Genomic DNA, 19,666 nt, shown 5'->3' with positions numbered 1-19,666 from the left:
CGTTAAACCTTTGGCTACAATAATCACAATGCAAACAAATGAGAGAAGAAAAAAAAAAAAAGAGGGAAATTGAAAGTATGAGCATGAAGTTTTTTCTTCACTATTAATAATCTTATACAATTACTATGTTTATTATGTATGACCCTATCATAATAACGTTGTGATGATGAATAAGCCATAAAAGAAGAATATAAAATAAAAGAGACTACATCGAAATTTTCAACTGTGGCTTTTTCCTCAGTAATAACATCTTCTTATAAAGGTAAAATGAATTTATAGACTTAATAAATTTCCCACCGAATTGAACCGATCCTTCTGCCACAGCTGAAGAACCAGTAAAACCATAGAGACGTGTGGATGATGGCTTCATTAGATCCTCTTCTACCTTCAACTTTAGATATGCTTCATAAGATAGAAGATCTGTTGAAGATCCTGATCGTGTGTACCTCTCGACGTCCAATTTCAACTTTAATTACTATTGCATCATCATGAGGTGTACACACGCCCCGCTCGTTGTCTTCACCGAACGTGATGGGATTCTCTTCTAATTTCTTCCTTTTCTGGGACTCTCCCGATCCTATGAACTTGAACCTTGGTTTCAGTTTTCTGAGGGATTTGGGTTTGGGACCTCCAAATATAGTAAGGATGGGAGACCGGCTGGGACCGATCACCTCCTTCCCCTTTTTTGATTTCGGAGCGTCAGCCCGACAATCTCTACTCCTCGAACGCTCCCTCTTTTCAGCGGCCGTCCTCTGTTTGTGTTCTTGCCCTTTCACAAAACTAGCCAAGTGTCCTTGATTTATCAGCCTTTCTATGTCAGCCTTCAGGTGCTTGCACTTGTTCGTGTAATGTCTGTAGTCTTTGTGAAAACTGCAATACTTCTCCATATTCTTCTCACTTGGTTTTGCTATCATCTTTGGCGGCCATTTCAAAACGTCATGATTCTTAATCTGCATCAAGATTTTCGATCGAGGAGCATTCAACGGCGTGTAGTCATCCTATTCGAGAGAGTGCCGCTTCAGGTCGAACATGGTTTCCTTGCCCGATCATGCCTGGGTTGCTTATGCTTTTGGCTCCTTTCAGGAACCTTTGGCTCTTTTCTAGGAGCCTTTGTCTCCCCTTGACGTGCGTCAAGTATTTCTGTCACTTCTGCTTGTTTTTGACATCGTTGCACCAACTCTGAGTAAGTGGAAGGCAAATCCTGAAGTAATAACTCCAACAACTTTCGGTTTGTAAGCCCAGTGAACAAGGCGGTTTTAGCCACCTGTTCATCAAAATTTTCGATCTCCATAGTGACTTTGTTGAATCTCTTCAGGTATTCTCGAATCGATTCATTATTCCCTTGCTTGATTGTAAATAGTGTCTCCTCCGTCTTCTTAATTTGAATGCCACTTTGGAAACGACCGATGAACTTTCTGGCAAATTCCTCAAAATAGAGAGTTCTTCCCGAAGGAAGATTTGAGAACCACTTTTGCGCTGCCCCATTTAGGGAGGAACCAAACACTCTGCAAAGGATCCCATCGAGTTTCCAGCTACCTGCCATAGTTTGTTGGTAGTAATTAATATGAGCGATGGGATCGCCCGAACCGTCAAACGAAGTAAACGTTGGGAGCCAAAAATTATGTGGAAACTCGAACCCAGCAATAGCCTCAACAAATGGAATCTTTCTAATGACCGAATAGATGTCATCGGTCCTTCTTCGTGAAAGTTGTCCCAACCTCTGATTTATATCAGCAAGTTCTCAACCAATATGCATCGATCGTCCGCCAGCGGTCCGAATGCTTTCTCTCCACAAATGTCTAGAGGTTGGCGAATGAGTACGAACCCCTCTGCCTAACCTTCTTACTATTCCAGTTCGGCTCGTTTGTGGCCAATCATGACAATCGTCCCTTATAGGTAGTTCCCCAGTTCTCAATCCTCGGGCTAGCCCTCACCCTCGGGGATCCCTCTGAGCATTCTGGCCATAATTCTGGCCTTCGGCTGGTTGTCTATCTCCTTGCTAGGAATGCCCTCGTGCCAGAGGTATAAGCATCTCTGCTTCTCCTGCACGTCTTCTGGCCTCCTTTGATCAAGAGCTTGAGGAGCAACCACCTGCTTGACCAACGTACGAAGTGTTTGCTGCATCTCCAAGAACTGGATTTGCATTTGCTCCAATTGCTGTTGAAGAGAATTTGGATGGTCTTAGCATTCGTTACCACCTAATCCTCCATCTTCTCGAACTTCTCGACCACGACTTCCATCAGGGATATCCTCTGGATCATTCGCATCCGGAGGACGAATGTTCAATTCTCATTGAGCCACCGCAACTGTTGCTGCCGATCTGGTTACCATGACTTCTAGAAGCGTTTCCCACAAACGGCGCAAAATGATGCGTCCAGAATCTGTTAAGCCTCCGAATCTATGAAGATAACCTGCAAAATAGGGTTAGACGTGGCCCGACCGTGGGGGTTGGGAGGCCACCTCCAAAGGCTAAGTCAGTTACTGAACTGATCACAAAGCTCTGGTAAGTTGGAGAGCGTAAACTTGTATACAAGTATAAGGGAAACGATTTAGATACCTCTAGAGTGAGCAAGTTGCTCGTTTATATAGATTTTACCTTCAATTCTCGACCGTTGGGTGGGTGCTCGATCTCTACAAATGATCGTTCAATTGTAGGGTTTTACCCCTAATATTCGGGGTTTGCAGGTAGTTATCAATCTTAGCACGATTCCCTCTCCGCCTCGACGGCAGTTGCTTCCTACAAATTAGTTACACCTTCCTCAAAATTCGGGGGGGGGGGTGGTCGTTCGTGGCTTGTAACCGTAATGTGACGCTCTCATACAAACGTGGGATTATGTTAAGGTGGGTCTCGATCGTGGTCTAACCGGGACAGAGAGGGCGAACCCGGTTTAACGGGTTCAGTATAATTTTCTTTGTATCACTATTATCCACATGGGTATAGATCCGTATCATGTAGGACACGAGTCCTATGCCTATCTCAGGATACATTAATAAAACATCAATCTCGTCTATATTTCCCGCAACATACTAATAAGTGGATGAGTGTTGCTAACTTACATCTCTTTCTATAGGAGAAAATTTTCAACCATTTTGTTGGGGTGTTTGAGTCAAATCTTTTACATTCGAGGGCAGAAGATAATTCTACCACTTTGACATTCCCTCCATTACATATTTAAGAAGGGTGCCTATTCCTAATTAAACATTCACAAAATAAATCTCTCTTGAATATATATTGATAGACGATCATAATAGAATAAGTGTCTAATCTTGAGGATAGAGAAAAATGACTTGGAGAATTCACCCTGTAATCATCTAATAGGGTTTAGCTTGGACAAAATGAGAATTCTGGTACATAATTAATTTTTTTTTCACGAATGATGAAAAAGAGAGTAATTCAAGTAGTGTATTATTAAAAGACCATGTAAAGTAGTAAACAAAGCATAAACTGATTCTACTTTTGATAGATTTTTAAGTAAAAGGATTCTTACCCAAAAATAAAAAAAAAAAGTAAATGGATTCATAGGGTTGGGTCCATCACAAAGAAAAAGGGTAAAAGTAATTGCTAAAAAGAGGATTTTTTTTTTTTTGGTAGACCAGATGAATTTATTAAGGCAAAATCGAGGAAACAGAGTTACAAATATTCTGTAGCCAAGGAGTGGATAAAGGCCAACTAGTCATGCTTGAAAGTGACTTGGCCTTCTTTGCTAGGTGATCCGATACATGATTGAATCTCCTAGAAACAAAAGAAAAACGACATTCTTCAAAAGTAGAGCTTAAGTGTCGAATGTCTTCTATGAATGCATAGATCAAAATAGGCGGCAGCTTCTGGTATAGAGAAAAAAATTAAAACTATTGGGTTAACTTGCTTGTACGACCCAAACAAAAAAGAAAGAAAATATACGACACCTATTCAAAATGATATCAATGATTCAGTCTTTTGTTACCTGTCGAAGAAACGGTTTGGAGTTTGGACCGGATCTAAATGCGCTAAATTTTGTCATTATTTAATCATCGTGTCGTTGGACCCATATCTGTCAATATTCCAGATTAGTATTAGTCAAGACCTTAAGATTTTTTCTTTTCGGTAAGAAGACCTAAAGATTCCCAACATTCGAAAGTGGACTGAAAATTCAGAGGTTAGGGTTGAAGTTAGGTAATGTAAAGGTTCTCTATTCTACAAGCTAGGGTTGAAGCTGAAGGAAGGAAATCGGTGGGATGCGGAGCTTCTTTTCAACGGGTCGGTAGTTTGGTCCTTTTGCAATTGCAGATTGTACACAGCTGAGAAGACAGTGTTTTAAAGGAAAATCTGTAAAATTATTGAGTTTCTGTATAAAAGGGGAGTTTTCAATCAAATTAGCTTAGAATGGTTGGTGAAAAAAAGCTTTCCTTGGTGGGATGGCACAGGAAGGTGTGGGAAAATTTACCGCCTTGAGGGCACTAGATGTTTGCATGGAAGCTTTGTTTGAAGAGAGTTCCAGTGGATGGTGAAGTGCAGTGTTGAGAGAGGCTTATGTGTGGCTTTTCGTTGTCTGATGGGTGGTAGGGCAATGGAGAATATTGACCATGTTTGTGAGGTGTGAGTTTGTTGGAGAGATATGGCAAATGTTCTGTGCACTGTTTAATGTACAACGGACGAAGGGTTAATTGGTGGTGGTGGTTTGGAAATGGTGGAAAGGCAAAGTAAAATTGACGAAGCTGTGGCATCTATGGATGAAGGGGTTCATCTTGGTTCGTTACTTCGTTTGGCAGGAGCAAAATTGAAGAAAGCATCACGGTGGGGGCACAGATGTTGTGTGGATGTTTAATTCACTTCTGCTGGAGTTGGAAGTAGTGTCCAGGTTGGGCATTTAATCGTTTTACTAACCCACCATTGGCAACTGTATTGATAATTAGGTTTATTTTCCACTTGCAATGCCATGCTAGAGATCAAAAAGTCATTGGTAATGATGATTATTTCTTTGAAGTTTCATAACCCAATATTGGTAAAGTCATTGATAAATCCTATGATTTGAGTAGAGAGATCATCCATCAGTCAAGTAGAAGATTGTGCTTCCCTTACGCCCTGCTATTATACATTTAGAAGGAGAGCCAACTTCTAAGCATTGATAGAATAAATCATAAATGCTCAGAAGTGAGTTTTCCTCCTAAATATATAGTGAAGTGTGAGAAGAACATATTATTTACTTTAAGTGTCTTGTAATCTTAATGATTCTGAATTATAACTTCTTCATTTTTAAAAGCCCAAAACTCCAATATAAAATGAGATAATTTTTGCTCATAAAAGTACATTCCTCATATTTTTTTAGTCCCCAGTAAAGCATTTCACACATTGAAAGAAAGGTCCCTTAAAACAAATTAAACCCACAAAGGAAATGGACCCCCTGGTTTTGTTTTTTCTAACTTTTATTTTTCCCCTCTAGAAAGGCTGCAAACTTCGTTTTGTTTTCAACATGAGAACAAACCTTTTTAGGACTTTTGAGATTTAGGTTTAGAATGTTAGGTGTCAAAACTTATCTAACTTGTAAAGTTGAATCTCCAAATAGATGTTAGTTATTAAACTTTTTGACCAACCTTGCCATATACAATATTCTAGGAAGTTACCTGATATAATTTCTTGAATTGACAATAAATAGCACAAAATGGTACCTAAACCCTAACTTCTTCATAATTGAGGAAGAAATATCTAATCATTTATTTTGATAAGTACCAGACAAGCAAGTTTGTTCTTGTATACCAGAGTTCAATGCACCTGAATCAAATTAAATTGCTTTACAAGAGAAGAGTTAATAACCATTTCACAAAGCAACAACATCAAAGGACTCCTTTTCATATATATGCTTTGTAGTACCTCAAACATACCTACCTTCCTCTTCACATCTACACTATTGTGGAAAACTTTGATACCCAATTAAATTTGGGCAGTTTTGCTGTTCCAGAACTATTGGTGGAATTTGGCTTGCAAGTGCACTCATATCTTCTAGTGCTTGACCTTCTACCTACCTAACTTTTGTATTCCCTGCTTATATGATTGTTGGTTCAATTATTTATGTTGAAGACCAGATTGGGACCAGAGATACAATAAAGTGGGTAGATGTATGTGAATGGTCCAACTTAACTAACCATATTCCAATCCATGTGAATCTTCAGGTTAAGTAAATAAACATTGTTTCATTAAAAAAAATTTTTGTTTCCAATTTAGGGCATAGGACTTGGTTCTTTGAATTTATCTTTATTTATGGCTTGCAAAAAGCCCATCAAACTACAATCCAAAATAAGAGTTTATCGTTCTGTTTGGTTACTTGAGTCTGGAGATTTCTAATATTTAGAGATGTCAAATCTATAAATTTTAAATTTATGGAGTTATAATTTATAATATTAATTGTTTTGTTAATCGAATATGTGGATTCATCTGTGATTTTTGTGAATGTACAAATGTTTAGCATTTTTATAGTAGGGATGAAATCCATACCCATAAATCTATAGATTCACGCTTTTAGTTTAAAAAGATAAATCTCCAGATTTCATGAATCTAGAGATTTTCACAACCAAACAGGTATAAATCTCATATTCATGAATCCAGAGATTTCAAATCTCTACATTCATGTAACCAAATAGGCCCTAAGAAAATGTGAAATATTAAAAGGAATCTTGATTTTTATGGCTGGAGAATAAATTTGTTAATTTAAAAAATTATAAAATTATTACATTCAATAAATACAAAATTAAGGGGCATTGAAATTAAGGGTCATTGAATTTAAGGTTTTCAAAGTCATGGTGGGGTTGATCCCTTTTAGATACTCTAGTTTTATATCTAATTAGAGGTTTTTGTCCTGGCTTTCTACTTAAAGAAAATCGTTTATTTACTTTGCCTAAAAAAAAGTAAAATAGTACACACTAGCTACTTTCCATTGAGATTTTCTACTTATATGGGTATAGGTGGGTCAGATCTACACTGTCAGTCATATACGTAGGGGTTCCAAACCCAAACTTGTAAGGTGATGTTTGTCTCATACCCCATGAAAGGTGGAGACCTATCCCCACAGCCAGATTTAACTACTTCTTAAATTTACATTGTTATTATTGAATGCTAATATTTGAATTATTTATTATAAATTTTGGATGATTGAACTCTAATTATACATGACCGCGTAAAAAAATATTTATTAACAGAAAAAGGAAAATTCATCATGCAGCTCTAACCTCATAATTGAAGGGAATAGTGAAATTTTATTCATTCTATGAGTGGAGTACTTATAAATTATAGGACTGACAGCTTATTGTTAGATTATTTTACCCTATTTTATCCGGTTTTCGTAATGTTGGTCTTTGATATTTTCTTGTGACAATGATACAATTCATCAAATAGTTAAAATTTATACATATTTTTATATTACAACTGTTCAAAATATGTGGATGGGTCTCTGTTAACTAATACATCTCACCCGAATGAGCCGGATTAGAGATGCCAATCCTCCCATGGACTATGGTGTGGTATCCACCATACCTCTTATTCATAATACAATCACAGACAAGTAAGTTCAGAAAAATAAATTAATCCATAACACTATATCATGTTTGGTGAAATCGAATCGCTAGAATTTTATTCATTGAGTTTTCGTTAATTTAGTTATTTCAATCTTGTTTTGTGAGTTTCATCAATAGTTTAGTTAATCTATCATAATTTGTTTAGCTAGATGATTATAGGTGTTCTTAAAGCTAGTACGTAATTTTTACTCTTTTCAAAACTTGTGGGAATGATATCCCTCTTACTTGTTTATTACTTGGGTGACCTTGTGCACTTACAAACATAGACGCAACAACCCCCAATAGAACACTTGTATTCTTGCATATGTACTTCTTTGGACCAAGTATAGTGTTAGGGTTAGGAGAAAAATGTTACTCTTATGTATTCTTCCATATGGACTTGTTTGGACCAATTATATTAAAAGCAACAATATATTAGATAAAAAGGTTTAGGTCAATAGATCTATACTAACAAGGCAAATCCACAAGAAACAAAGATCATTTATCCCACCAAGATCTTTATAAAGATAATTTGCAAGCACCCCTAATAAGAAAATCGGCAAAACCATTGCCAACCCTAGGAATATAACTAAAAGAAACCACACTAAAAGAAGAACGAAGTCTCAAAATATCTTTAACTAAACTGAACCAATAATATTCAGCAGGTTTAGGGAGGTGTAATGAGTTTCAATGGCAAGTCAAGGGTAAGGATGGGGAGCATGTAAATAACTTTTGAATTATTGATCTATTCCCCTTTTCTCATATAACCAATTTAACCTCCACTATTGTTAACCAGATTCCCTAGGTTAGATTACTTCATTTGTTATGCTTGAGGATCCCTAATTTAATAAACCCCTCTACCAATTACACTTAGAGGGTCAATTTAATATATTGCATTAAACACAAGAAACTTATAGACAAATTGAATAAATCTAACCTATTACACTTTAAATGCAATTTGTCATTCTTCAATCCTAGGTCTATCATGCATTTCTCATTGTTCAATGATCGAAAACATACCATGAGATTCATGAATATTGCCAAATATTCAAACATTAAGAACAAAATTGAAGAAAACAAGAGGGAGAATGGAATTCTTTTAAAGGAAAATAAATCGATTATTATCTCATGTAAGGATCCATCTAACCCTAGTAAAAGAAACCTAAAACATTATAGAAGAAGAAGAACTAGTTAAGGGGAACATCGCTCTAAGGTTGAAGAAGTAGAAATTCCAACAACTCCAAAATTCGTACCGAAGCAGCCCCAACTCTCCAAATTCCTCCTCTACAGTCCTCTAAAGTCCAAAATCGTTTCTATTGCTGGAGTATGCTCCCCTTTAATAGAGTGGTTGCCTAGATTACATGGGATATGATTCCTAACACAGATGAAACAAACTCTGAATTTCTAATCTGACTGAACAAAGAAATTCTTTTGACTAGGTGGCATATAAATCGCATTGATATTGAGAGCTCAAATGTACAATCCCACTGTTGGATTTGAAGATCAAGAAGTCATGAAGCTCGTGTTGAAAAATCAGCTTGATTAGACTCCAGATGACAATCAAAACTCGACAGAACACACCCAAAAGCGGGATTCTTCCTTTTTCCTTATCTGAAAAGATTCTTTTTCCTCTTTTTCCCTTCTTTGATCAACCTTCAAACTCGACTAACTGTTCCAAACAAATCCTTGTTGCTGAAGAAGTTCAAGTAGATAAATAGATAAATTTGAAAGTATTACTAGGATAAATATATAAGTTACCAAAATTACTTAATTTTGGGGAGAGTGCATATTATACTCATTCACATGCGGTATTAGGTAGAATGATTCAAAATGAGTGTGAATACATGCTAACATATCCAATTAATTATGCAAAATAATATGCATAAAATAAACTTATCAACGACGACTATATTTTTCACCTTATGAGGAATCTACTTGCACTTTTGATATGCATTAAAAAAAAAGTTTGTTACACACGAGTTGGGGCAAGTCTCTTACAAGGGATTTGGAAGCTATGCTTTTCAGGAATTTTGTGTTAGCATGACCAAGCTTCCGATGCTATATCATGGATTCTTATTGAGAAACCAGGCATGTCATACTTTGAAAAGCATTGTCAAAGGTACATTTATAGGTGTTCCTTTTCTGATGCCTTTCAAATACCACATTGTTGACTTACACTTTTTTTTTTTTGGTGGAAAATAAAAATTTCATTAAAAAGATATTAGTGCTGAGAGCAGTTACATATAGAGTCTATTCTTATACTACATTCATGAGCCTGTGTGGCTGCTAACTTTGCATGTTTTTCAAAAAATAGTTGGAGAACTGGATTGGGGAATGCAAAATATTTCATATGTTTAGTAGCTTTGGCCAACTCCATTAGTGTTGATAGCTTGTCAAGGGGCCACTTCTCTGTTGTTGGGCTTGGCACGAGCTTTGTAATAAGGTGTTAATTTGTCCAAATTTCATCAATTTTTATCCCCTTCTCCGCAGCTTCTCCCATTCCCATTTGTAGTGCAAACAGTGTGGTGTCCAAAATCCCTTTAGTCTTCTTTCCAAAATTGACGGTTTTTAGATGCCCGTCTCTGCAAATCCCAGTACTCCAACCTGTTACTCCTAACGCCTGGTAATTTAGCCCTGCACATATCAAAATGTTTATATTAGTTTGAGGCAAATAACTACACCAATTTCTTTCTATTTCATCATAATTACAAATGTTGAGTTCATTTTCGAAGTTGGTCATAGGTACCCTATTTTCGTTTATTAGTTTCAACTCCTTGATCCAATGGTTTATGCTTTTTAATACCCTTACTGGGTTTGGTGTCTTCTTATTGAAGACCCTGTCATTTCTCTCTTTCCAGATGAAGTAACAAGTTATAACAAATACTGACATAACCCATCGCATTTCATCCTTTCTGAATTGTGTGATCATTTCATCATAGTAGGCAAGAAGCGATGAGCTCTGCCAATTTTCCGTGCGTAACCCAAGTGGTCCCGCGGCATGTATTCTTTTTCCCCATTCGCATGAAATAAGAATGTGCCATATAGTTTCCTCCTTTTTTCCACATATTGCACATTCTGCTTTCATGTCTGTCCATTGAGCGAGTTTGGCCCCGACAGTGCACCGTCATTTAAAACTCGCCAGAAGAACACTTTAAATTTTGGGTGAATGGGGAGGTTCCACATTAGTTTCCACCACTTGGCGAGATGGTGGTCATGGTTCAAAAACCTTTGCTTCAGAATTTCTTTCAAGGCCAGTTTTACTGAGAAATCTCCATTTGGAGAAATTAACGAAGACCAAGAGTCTTCTTGATCCAAGAGATGAATGGAATGGATTATTGTAGAAAGAGAAGGAGGGTTTGAGGGTGCCTCCTTGTCTTGGCTGTGATTTTGATGTGCTTCTCCCACCATTGCAACCACTGATATATGTCTTGGCCATCTGCTGAAATTCTAGTTATTGGCAATGACCTGTGCTTGGTGTTGTTCCCATGGATCGAACCAAAACGATGTGTGTTGTCCGTTCCCTACTTTCCTTTCCACCATCTTCCTCAGCTGTGGGAGAATGCTAGTTATACTATTCCATATCCAAGATCCCCTTTGTTTCCTCACCATTGGGTCGAAAATACTTCGATTCTTGAAATATTTTGCTTTAAAAACCCTTACCCAAAGTGCATTTGGATTAGTGATTAACCTCCATCCTTGCTTGAGTAGCATTGCCGAGTTGTAGTCTTCCATTTTCTTAAAACCCAACCCGCCCATCGCTTTTGGTTGACAGCATTTGCCCCACGAGATCAGATTCAATTGTTTACTTCTGTTTGGTTGACCGTTCCAGAACCTTTGGCAGATGGCATCGATTTTGGTGCACGTGGTCTTCGGGAATTTGAGACATTGCATTTGATAAAGTGCCATGGATTGTATTGAAGCTTGCATTAAAACACCTCTTCCCGCAAATGAGAGATTAGAAGCCTTCCACTTAGCCATCTTTGAGGACATCCGGTTTACCACAGGTTGCAAGGTTTTGGCTTTCGCTCTTCCAGGAATTAAGTTTGACCCCAAATAGGTTGCTTCCCTTTTAATTTCTTGAACCTTAAGGATAGCCAGCACTGCATTCTTCTCATTTGTCGGGACATTTCTACTAAAGAAAACTCCACTTTTCTCAAAATTTATTTTCTGTCCTGTTAAGTCGGCGAACAATTCCAGCACTGCCTTTAGAGCCAGTACCTCCTCTGAATTCACCTTGCAGAATAAAAACGTGTCATCTGCAAAAAACAGGTGAGAAATTTCCGGGGCTCCCCTCCCAACTTTAATCCCACTTAGTAATTTCAAAGAGTTGTACTCATCAAGGAGGCGGGATAGAACCTCCATTATGAGTAGAAAAAGATAAGGGCTTAGAGGACAACCCTGTCTAAGCCCCCGGGATCCCGAAAACCACGAGAACGGAGACCCCTTGATTTTGATTGAAAAAGTCGGTGTAGAAATTAGCTCATTAATCAAATTGCACCAACCTTCATCAAAACCCAAAAACTTAAAAATCTTGATTATGATGGATCTATCAGCCCTATCATAAGCCTTTGACATATCCAGCTTGAGGGCAATGTACCCTTGCTTGCCTCGAGTTTGCCGCATAAAATGGAAAATCTCATGGGCAATCATGATGTTATCCGTAATTTGTCTATTAGCCACAAAAGCCCCTTGGCAAGGGGAAATCAATGCGGGTAACCACCCTTTCAATCTTTTAGCCAAGATCTTAGCAATGATTTTATAAGAAACATTGCACTGGCTAATGGGTCTAAAGTCCGTCACCACGCAAGCATTATCTTTTTTGGGGATAAAGCACAACAGAGTATGGTTTACTCCATGTGGTAAGATCCCATTGGCAAAGAAATCAGTCACGAAGCTTACAATGTCAGAGCTGATAAGATCCCAAGACTTTTGGTAGAAGAAACCATTAAATCCGTCCAATCCAGGAGCTTTATGGGGCCCCAGAGAGAACACCGCTTCCTTTATTTCAAGTGGGTCCGGAGTGGCAGAAAGCATTGTGCCCCCTAAGTTAACCCTTGGAAAAAGGCTTTCAATAAAGTCCGGGTCAAGGGTTTCAACTGGCTGATAAAGCGTTTGCATGTACTGAGCGAACGCACCGGCAATTTCACTTGGGGTTGAAAACGTCTTGCCATCCTTTTTGATCATAGCAATTCCTCTTTTGTGAAGATTGATCTTGCTGCTAAGGTGATAAAATCTTGTATTTCTATCCCCATCCTTAATGTACATCCCCCGGGACTTTTGGAACCAGAACATCTCTTCGGCCTCTAGGGCCCAAACCAGCTCTTTTTTCTTTTCCAGAATGAGATCCCAATCCGGTTTGATTCCTTGTTCCAACACTTCCACCTCTAGCGCCTTCTTTTGGTAGATGTTATCCACAAGACCAAAAACAGAGTTATTCCACTTCTTAAGGACCCTAGAAAGGATAGCTAGGCGTTCATTTAAAGGAGCTATTAAAATATTCTCCCAAGCTGATTGAAGATCCGATTGGAAGAGAGGGTGTGAATACCACGCATTTTGGAAATGAAAGAGCTTAGGGCCGTGTAAGATGAAACCACGAGGCTGGAAAATCAGGGGGTTATGGTCAGAGCCTAGAGCTGGTAATTTCTTTACCACTTGATTCGGGAATTCGCTAAGCCAGGTGGGAGAGACAAACACCCTATCTAGTTTCTCTTTAGTCAAATTGGGTGGTTTCTGTTTGTTTGTCCAGGTAAAATATTTCCCTGGAGCCAAAATCTCAGTCAGGTTCTCCTCATTGATGAGTTCCTTTAACAGGGGTAAGGCGCCCGAAGGACGGAAGACTCCCCCCATCTTATCATTGGCATCAATAATTTCATTGAAATCCCCCATAATGGCATATGGTTCGGGAATATCTCGCAAGTGAGTTGCCAAAGCGGCCCAGAAAATTTTCCGTTCCGAGTAATTGGGTGGGGCATAAATGAAACAAATGACGAAGCATTTATTTTCGAACCAGAAATGTAAAAAGCACATTGAAGTGTCGACCAGTACCATTTCAGCATGGCAATGGATAGAATTGAGAATTAATAGGCCTCCCTTCAACCCTTTAGAGCCCGAACTTCCTACATGCCCAGAGACCTCAAAATTTTTAAACAGTCCTTTTTTTCTTTCTACAAAACTAGCATGATCTCGACATTTAGTTTCACAGAGGAAAACCAAATCCGGTTGATGTTTTTTCAGGGTTTTCATCAAACATTGTTGAGTAAAAGACCCATTAATCCCCCTAACATTCCATGTCATGAGTTTCATAGTGGCTACTGCAAGCAGCCCCCTATCGTAGGTTGAGACTCCAAACGAGCTACAACAACTCCACTTCCCCCACCCCCAGATCCTTACCCTCTCAATCCACTGAATACAGCACAGATATAAAAACAAAACAGACCAAACTGGATTAAAAACTAAAGACCAACACAACAGTTTCCAACTACAGACATACATATAGAATAAGTTATGTGAAAGAAAAGCAAGCAGACTAAAGACGATTCTAATTAAGCATAGAACCTATTCCTAGATTTAGGATCCAGCTTTTTCCTCCACACATTAAGAATTTCAAGAATAAAGATAAACAGCACAATGCAGAAATCGAAAAACTTAGAATATTTGTGATATGGGAAAACCTGTGGAGGGCCCTGGGGGATATCAACAACCGGATCCGCTATCGCCGTGGTCATCATAGGTCGGGAATCATGTTGAGGATGCACCATTTGCTGTAGTGGCATTGCCAAAATGGGATTGTGCATATATCTGGCCTCCATAGACCCCCAAGCTTCAAAGAAGGCAGATCTAGGGTCTGGGGCTTCCTTTAGCAGAGCGTCCAGAAGAAGGTTGAAATGCTCATTTGGGCTTAGTTGCAAGAAGTTAGGTACCTCGGGAATTTCGGGTGAGATCCTACGGCGCTTGCGGCTAGGATCAGAAGATAATGCATTCGAAACTCCGAAACCAGTCCCCACAGTAGAATCCTCAACAGTATGAGTCACAGCTTCACGATCAGCAAGGCAAGGGTCCAAGCGATCCGGTTCACCACCCTTAGTGGGATCAACATTTCCCGGACCACTATTCGTCACAAATATCACTGATTGGGTTTTCAGATTTTTGATCGAGAGTCGATCGAGCTTCTCAACTCTTTCAAGTGCAGCAATCAGCTTGTTCACCAATTCATGATCCCTTCCTAATTTCCCCTCATCCACCTCGATGTGAATACCTTCTTTCTTTCTTTCTTTTTTCCCCATCTTCTCATTCGGGGCAATTTTTCCTTTTGTTGCTTTTTCCCCCTTTTTTTCACATTTTCCATCCTGCTCCTCACCGTGTTTCTGTTTCTGTTTATCAAGACCCAAACCCAGTTCTTCACAGTCTCCGACAGCACCTTCGATCGTTCCCATTTCCACACTTTCTTCATCTTTATCAACTGGCACCAATTCTTGGAACGGATCCTCGGATATCGACTTTTCCATGTTTTGAATGAATTCTTCCAGATCTAGGTCTCGAAACCCTGAACTCAGGAAGGAAGAATCCTTCAACAAAGTTGTTTTCTCGGTGTTCTTCCCACCCATCTCACCTGCATTCAGTTTCTGCAAGCACAAATTCTGATTGACGACATCGGACGGCGGGACTGGGTCAACCAGCATGACACCCTCAGCCTTTGTCTCCATCTTCTTAGCGTCGAGGATAGCTTCCTGATCCTCCAAAAGAGCGATGCCTTTTTTTGTTTTGGAGATCGCATTACCATCTCCATTCTTCTCCCTTTGTTTGGATGTCCTCCTTGAACAAACATCATTCTTCCTCACACTTTCCTCAATCAGACCATCTTGATTAATCAGACCCCTTCCCATACTCTTAACCGGCACCGGCAAGGAAAGCAGATCAATCAAAACCATCGTAGAGAGGACTCGATTAATCCCAGATTTAATAGGTCTGGTGATGAGATCGCAATAAACCCTCTCCCTCATCCGATCAGAAACATCCCCAGCTTGTAGCATCGGGCATCTTCTCGATGGGTGAGTGATTTTGCCACACAGCTCACAAAGAACCCAGAGTTCGTAAACCACTTTTACGTTAACCCATTTACCATCACTGCTGCGGATTTGCGCCATCACCTTCACCGGGTTATTGATATTCAACATTATCTTAACCCTAGCCGTCCCTTCAGGTAGATTCATATTTCCCATCTCAAGTTGTATCTCCACTATCTTCCCTATCTCATTAGCTGCATTTGAAACGGAAGCATATTCGAAACAGTCCGTTCTAATGCCTTGAAACTGTACCCACACCGGAGTAGGTGGCAGGAGTTCTCTTCCTCGGAAATCAGGGATCGGGTCCAGCGATAAAAGCAACATCACTTCTCCTAGCCACCATGGGGCCCTGGATATTACACAGTTCCGATCCTTTTCTGAAGCAAAAAGCACCCTCACCCCGTCTCTGCCGACGATCGCAACATCGACCGCCCCCATAGGAACCCATAGATCGACAACCAAACGACATACCTCCGATACTGCCATCACAACATCTCCTATAACTTTTCCGAAGAGCGATCTTGACGTCGAGTACTGATTAGTCCCAAATGCACTGCCCTGTTCTTTCCTGCCTCTGAACGGCGCCCCACCCCTAAAGCCATCCACGCTCCACACTTGTTCCTTCCCAGAAGCATTAGACCCATAACTATTCGAAGAGTTTGATTGGAATCGAAGACTCTTAGCATTCCCAGATCGACTAGCCTGCGCCATAGTCCCTCACCCTTCTATTCCTAGAAAAGGCAAACAGCGCTGCAGACGGAGTATGAGACAGAGTGTTGGTCGAAACCTGCACCAAAATAGCAAAAACACAAGAAAAGCACAAAGCAGGGGAGAAATGTTTTCACAGTCTATGCTAGTAAATGCACTCAGAAGACAGCAAGCATACTGAGCCGGAGATGGGATGTTTAATAAATGCGATGTTTGTATTTGGTTCAGGGGAGAAATAAAAAGCTTGGGGAGGTAGGAGTTAATTAAGTACTGGGAGATGTCACTGTAGCTGATGGCCTCAGTAACTCCCGGACGGAGGTAGGTATAAGCACAATCCATTTTCTATTTCCTCTGTGATTCTCACACCCGCAATACTCCACAAGGCGATAGCATAACCGGTGTCGACATCCCCCAGTTATGAGCTTAGCTCATATCCGCCGTAGAACAGAGACGGAGCACCGAGAGTGAACGGAGGAAGAAGAAGAAGGAGAAGAAGAGACCGGGAAAAAGGCTGGACGTTTTCATTCTGGAACTTTGAGGGTTCTTTTTAGTCCTTTGTTTAGTTGATGCTAACAGAACATCGACTTCTCTGAATTAGTTTCCAAGCAAAATTGTTGACTTACACTTAACAAGTTGTATGCCAGCTTGTCCACGAGATAGAAATTTAATACATGGGTTCTTCCAATGTTTACCTTTTCGATCCCTGTGCTATTCCCTTTAGTGTTGTCGATCCCTATGCTCTTCCCTTTAGTGTTTGTCTACATAAGTGACAAAACACCCATCATAATTTCTTTGCTTCATCAAAAGCTTGGGGTTAGATGTCAAGTGCTTGGAGCAGCCATTGTCGATGCACCATTGTATACTATTGTTGTTGTTCAAGCATGCCTGCAAAAGACAAAGTCAAGCTTGTATTGGTACCATTGTCTTATGAGTCTTGTAGTCTTAGATCCATTTACTACTTTAAGAGTCCAAGTGGGTTGATATCCTTGTAGTCTTTGAAACCTTGGATCACGAATGTCAAACGGCTCATGTTGCTCTTTCTGCCCTCGAGACCTTTGCTTTTTTTGGCTATTTTGTTTAGGCCCTCTTGGTCTTCTTCCATGTCCTCTATTGTGAGGAGTGTCGTGTGTGGATTGTACATGTTCAAATGAATCCATGTAAAAATAAGGATAAATCCACCCAAGTGAGTCTTACTTCCTTTTCCCATTCTCCTAGCAATTCTACCATAATTAATGGATTCTCAACATAAGATCCACTCAATTCTAGCCTAGAACAAGGAGGGGACTTAAGGTCTGTTCTTGGAGGTTGAACATAGCCTTCCTCATTCTAGGGGGATTTCAAAAGCCACCTTGTTGTCCCTTCCATTTCCTATAAAGGTCTATTGAATTCGATGGCTTTCAAACTGTAGAATTCATTAAATCTAGGATCATGTGGAAATATAAGACTCTGGAGTATGGAGTTGGGAATGATTCCCTCTCATTTAAAGAATTACTAAATATAAAAAAAATGAAAGACCTAATTAAATCTAGCCATTCCAAAGTAGAATTAGACTCCAAAGACCCAATTATAAAACCCCACGGACTCTACTCGAAGTGAAGAAAAACTATGCCAAAGATCCCCCGAACATAGGTAGGGGAAGAAGAGTAACCTTTCTGGAAGCTTGAAACTAAAACCCTAGATCTTTAGGTCTCAAGTTCAGCAAGACAAAGATGTTGGTTGATCAGATTGATTGGCAGGTTTCGAAGTTGATCGATCTCCCCCCTGCTATAGTCTCAAATTGGTCCTAGAGCCTTTAGGATTGTTGTCACAGGCCTATTTAAACTTGTAACCTCTATATAGGGATTGGAACACCATTTTGGAAAGGTTGCACACAACTCTTACTCTAAACCCATAAATTTTACTTCAAATTCAAGGTGAGGGGTCATCTGCTAGAACTAGGTGTATGCTCTCTTGTGAATTCTTACATTTTAATGATACTGTTGATTTTATGAATGAATGCCTTGATGAAATTCTGTTCCACACACATATACATTGAAACACATGACAATAGTGTGATTATATTAGAATGGTTATATTTAGAGAAGTTGTATTCTATCTATAGAATTTCAGCATAATGCACTTTATGTTTGGATTATGAAATTGGTCACGAAGTTGAAGGTAAGACTTGACATATGGATTAAGACCTATTATAGGATGGAGGAGTTCGAATGAAAAACACACCCTCACACACTTTTTCTTTTTTGTACTTGAACATCATGGATGCATGACTCATGCAGATGCGTGTCTAGGAGAGACCCTTAACACATACCAGCTCAAACATAAGAGCCTCTATGAAGCAACATACCTAGGATTATGGATGGGATGGTGTTGTGGCTGACAAGCAAGATGATGCTGGTCATGATGCTTCATGTGCGTGCTATAAATGCTTGTGCAGATTTCGTCTAGCAGACAATGAAATTATTATTATGTTGAGACAATGTTAAGTATCTATTTCTTTATCATCCCATTTGGATTATGTAATCTTCTTCGTTCTAGAACTTATATTGGATTGGTAACCAAATACCATTAGATTCCCTTAATTATTAATATTATGAAGTTATTTGAATTCGCAATCTTCTTGCCTATGATTGTGTTGCGAATGAAATGCATGGGTATAGTTCTACGTCCATGGTCCAAGGGATGTTCAACATCACTTATTCGGCTCAATCGGGTGGGTGTGACACCTCAAAGCCCACCAAACAATTGTTAGCCATATTGTAGATATAATCAGGGGAATAAAGAATTAAGAGAAGAACTGAAAATACATGTAAACAGAGCCTAAACCGAAAGGAGAAGAAAAAGGAAAACTGTCGAGGCGTGTCATACACTTTCCTTAAAACAGATTCGTCCCCTTCAAAGTGTGCTTGAGGATTTAACAGATGTTTGTCTCCCAGGATATAACGAAGAACAACAGTATACTTAGCATAAAGTAGACCACTATGACGAATTTGATATGTGCCTTCCTTCTATCACCGAAAACTTCAAAGCGATAAACTTCTCAAAACATTGACAAGACTCACAAAATTTTAAGAAGACTCTCAAAGCACTCTTAGCACAATTCTTTAATCAAATGAGAGAAAAACCAAAAAGCCTCCTCTTCATCAAGGGGGGATCCCAATTTATTGTAGAGGTCTTGGTTGATACAATGAATATACCATATTACCGTCAATGTTTCATTAACAAGCTTGAAAAAAATGAAAAATCCTTGTCATTTACAACCAAACTTGGAAATGAAGAGCTTTGGCCATTTAAAATCAAACTATGGAAATAAGAAGTTCCTTGGGAAATAAAAGTCCCATTACCCTCCATTCATGAGCAATGCTTGAGAAATC

This window comes from Hakea prostrata, chromosome 7, assembly GCF_041222555.1.
Source record: "Hakea prostrata isolate BN-2017 chromosome 7, UWA_Hpros_2, whole genome shotgun sequence".
In the NCBI taxonomy this organism is placed as follows: domain Eukaryota; kingdom Viridiplantae; phylum Streptophyta; class Magnoliopsida; order Proteales; family Proteaceae; genus Hakea; species Hakea prostrata.
Note: the sequence above shows the minus strand (reverse complement) of the source record.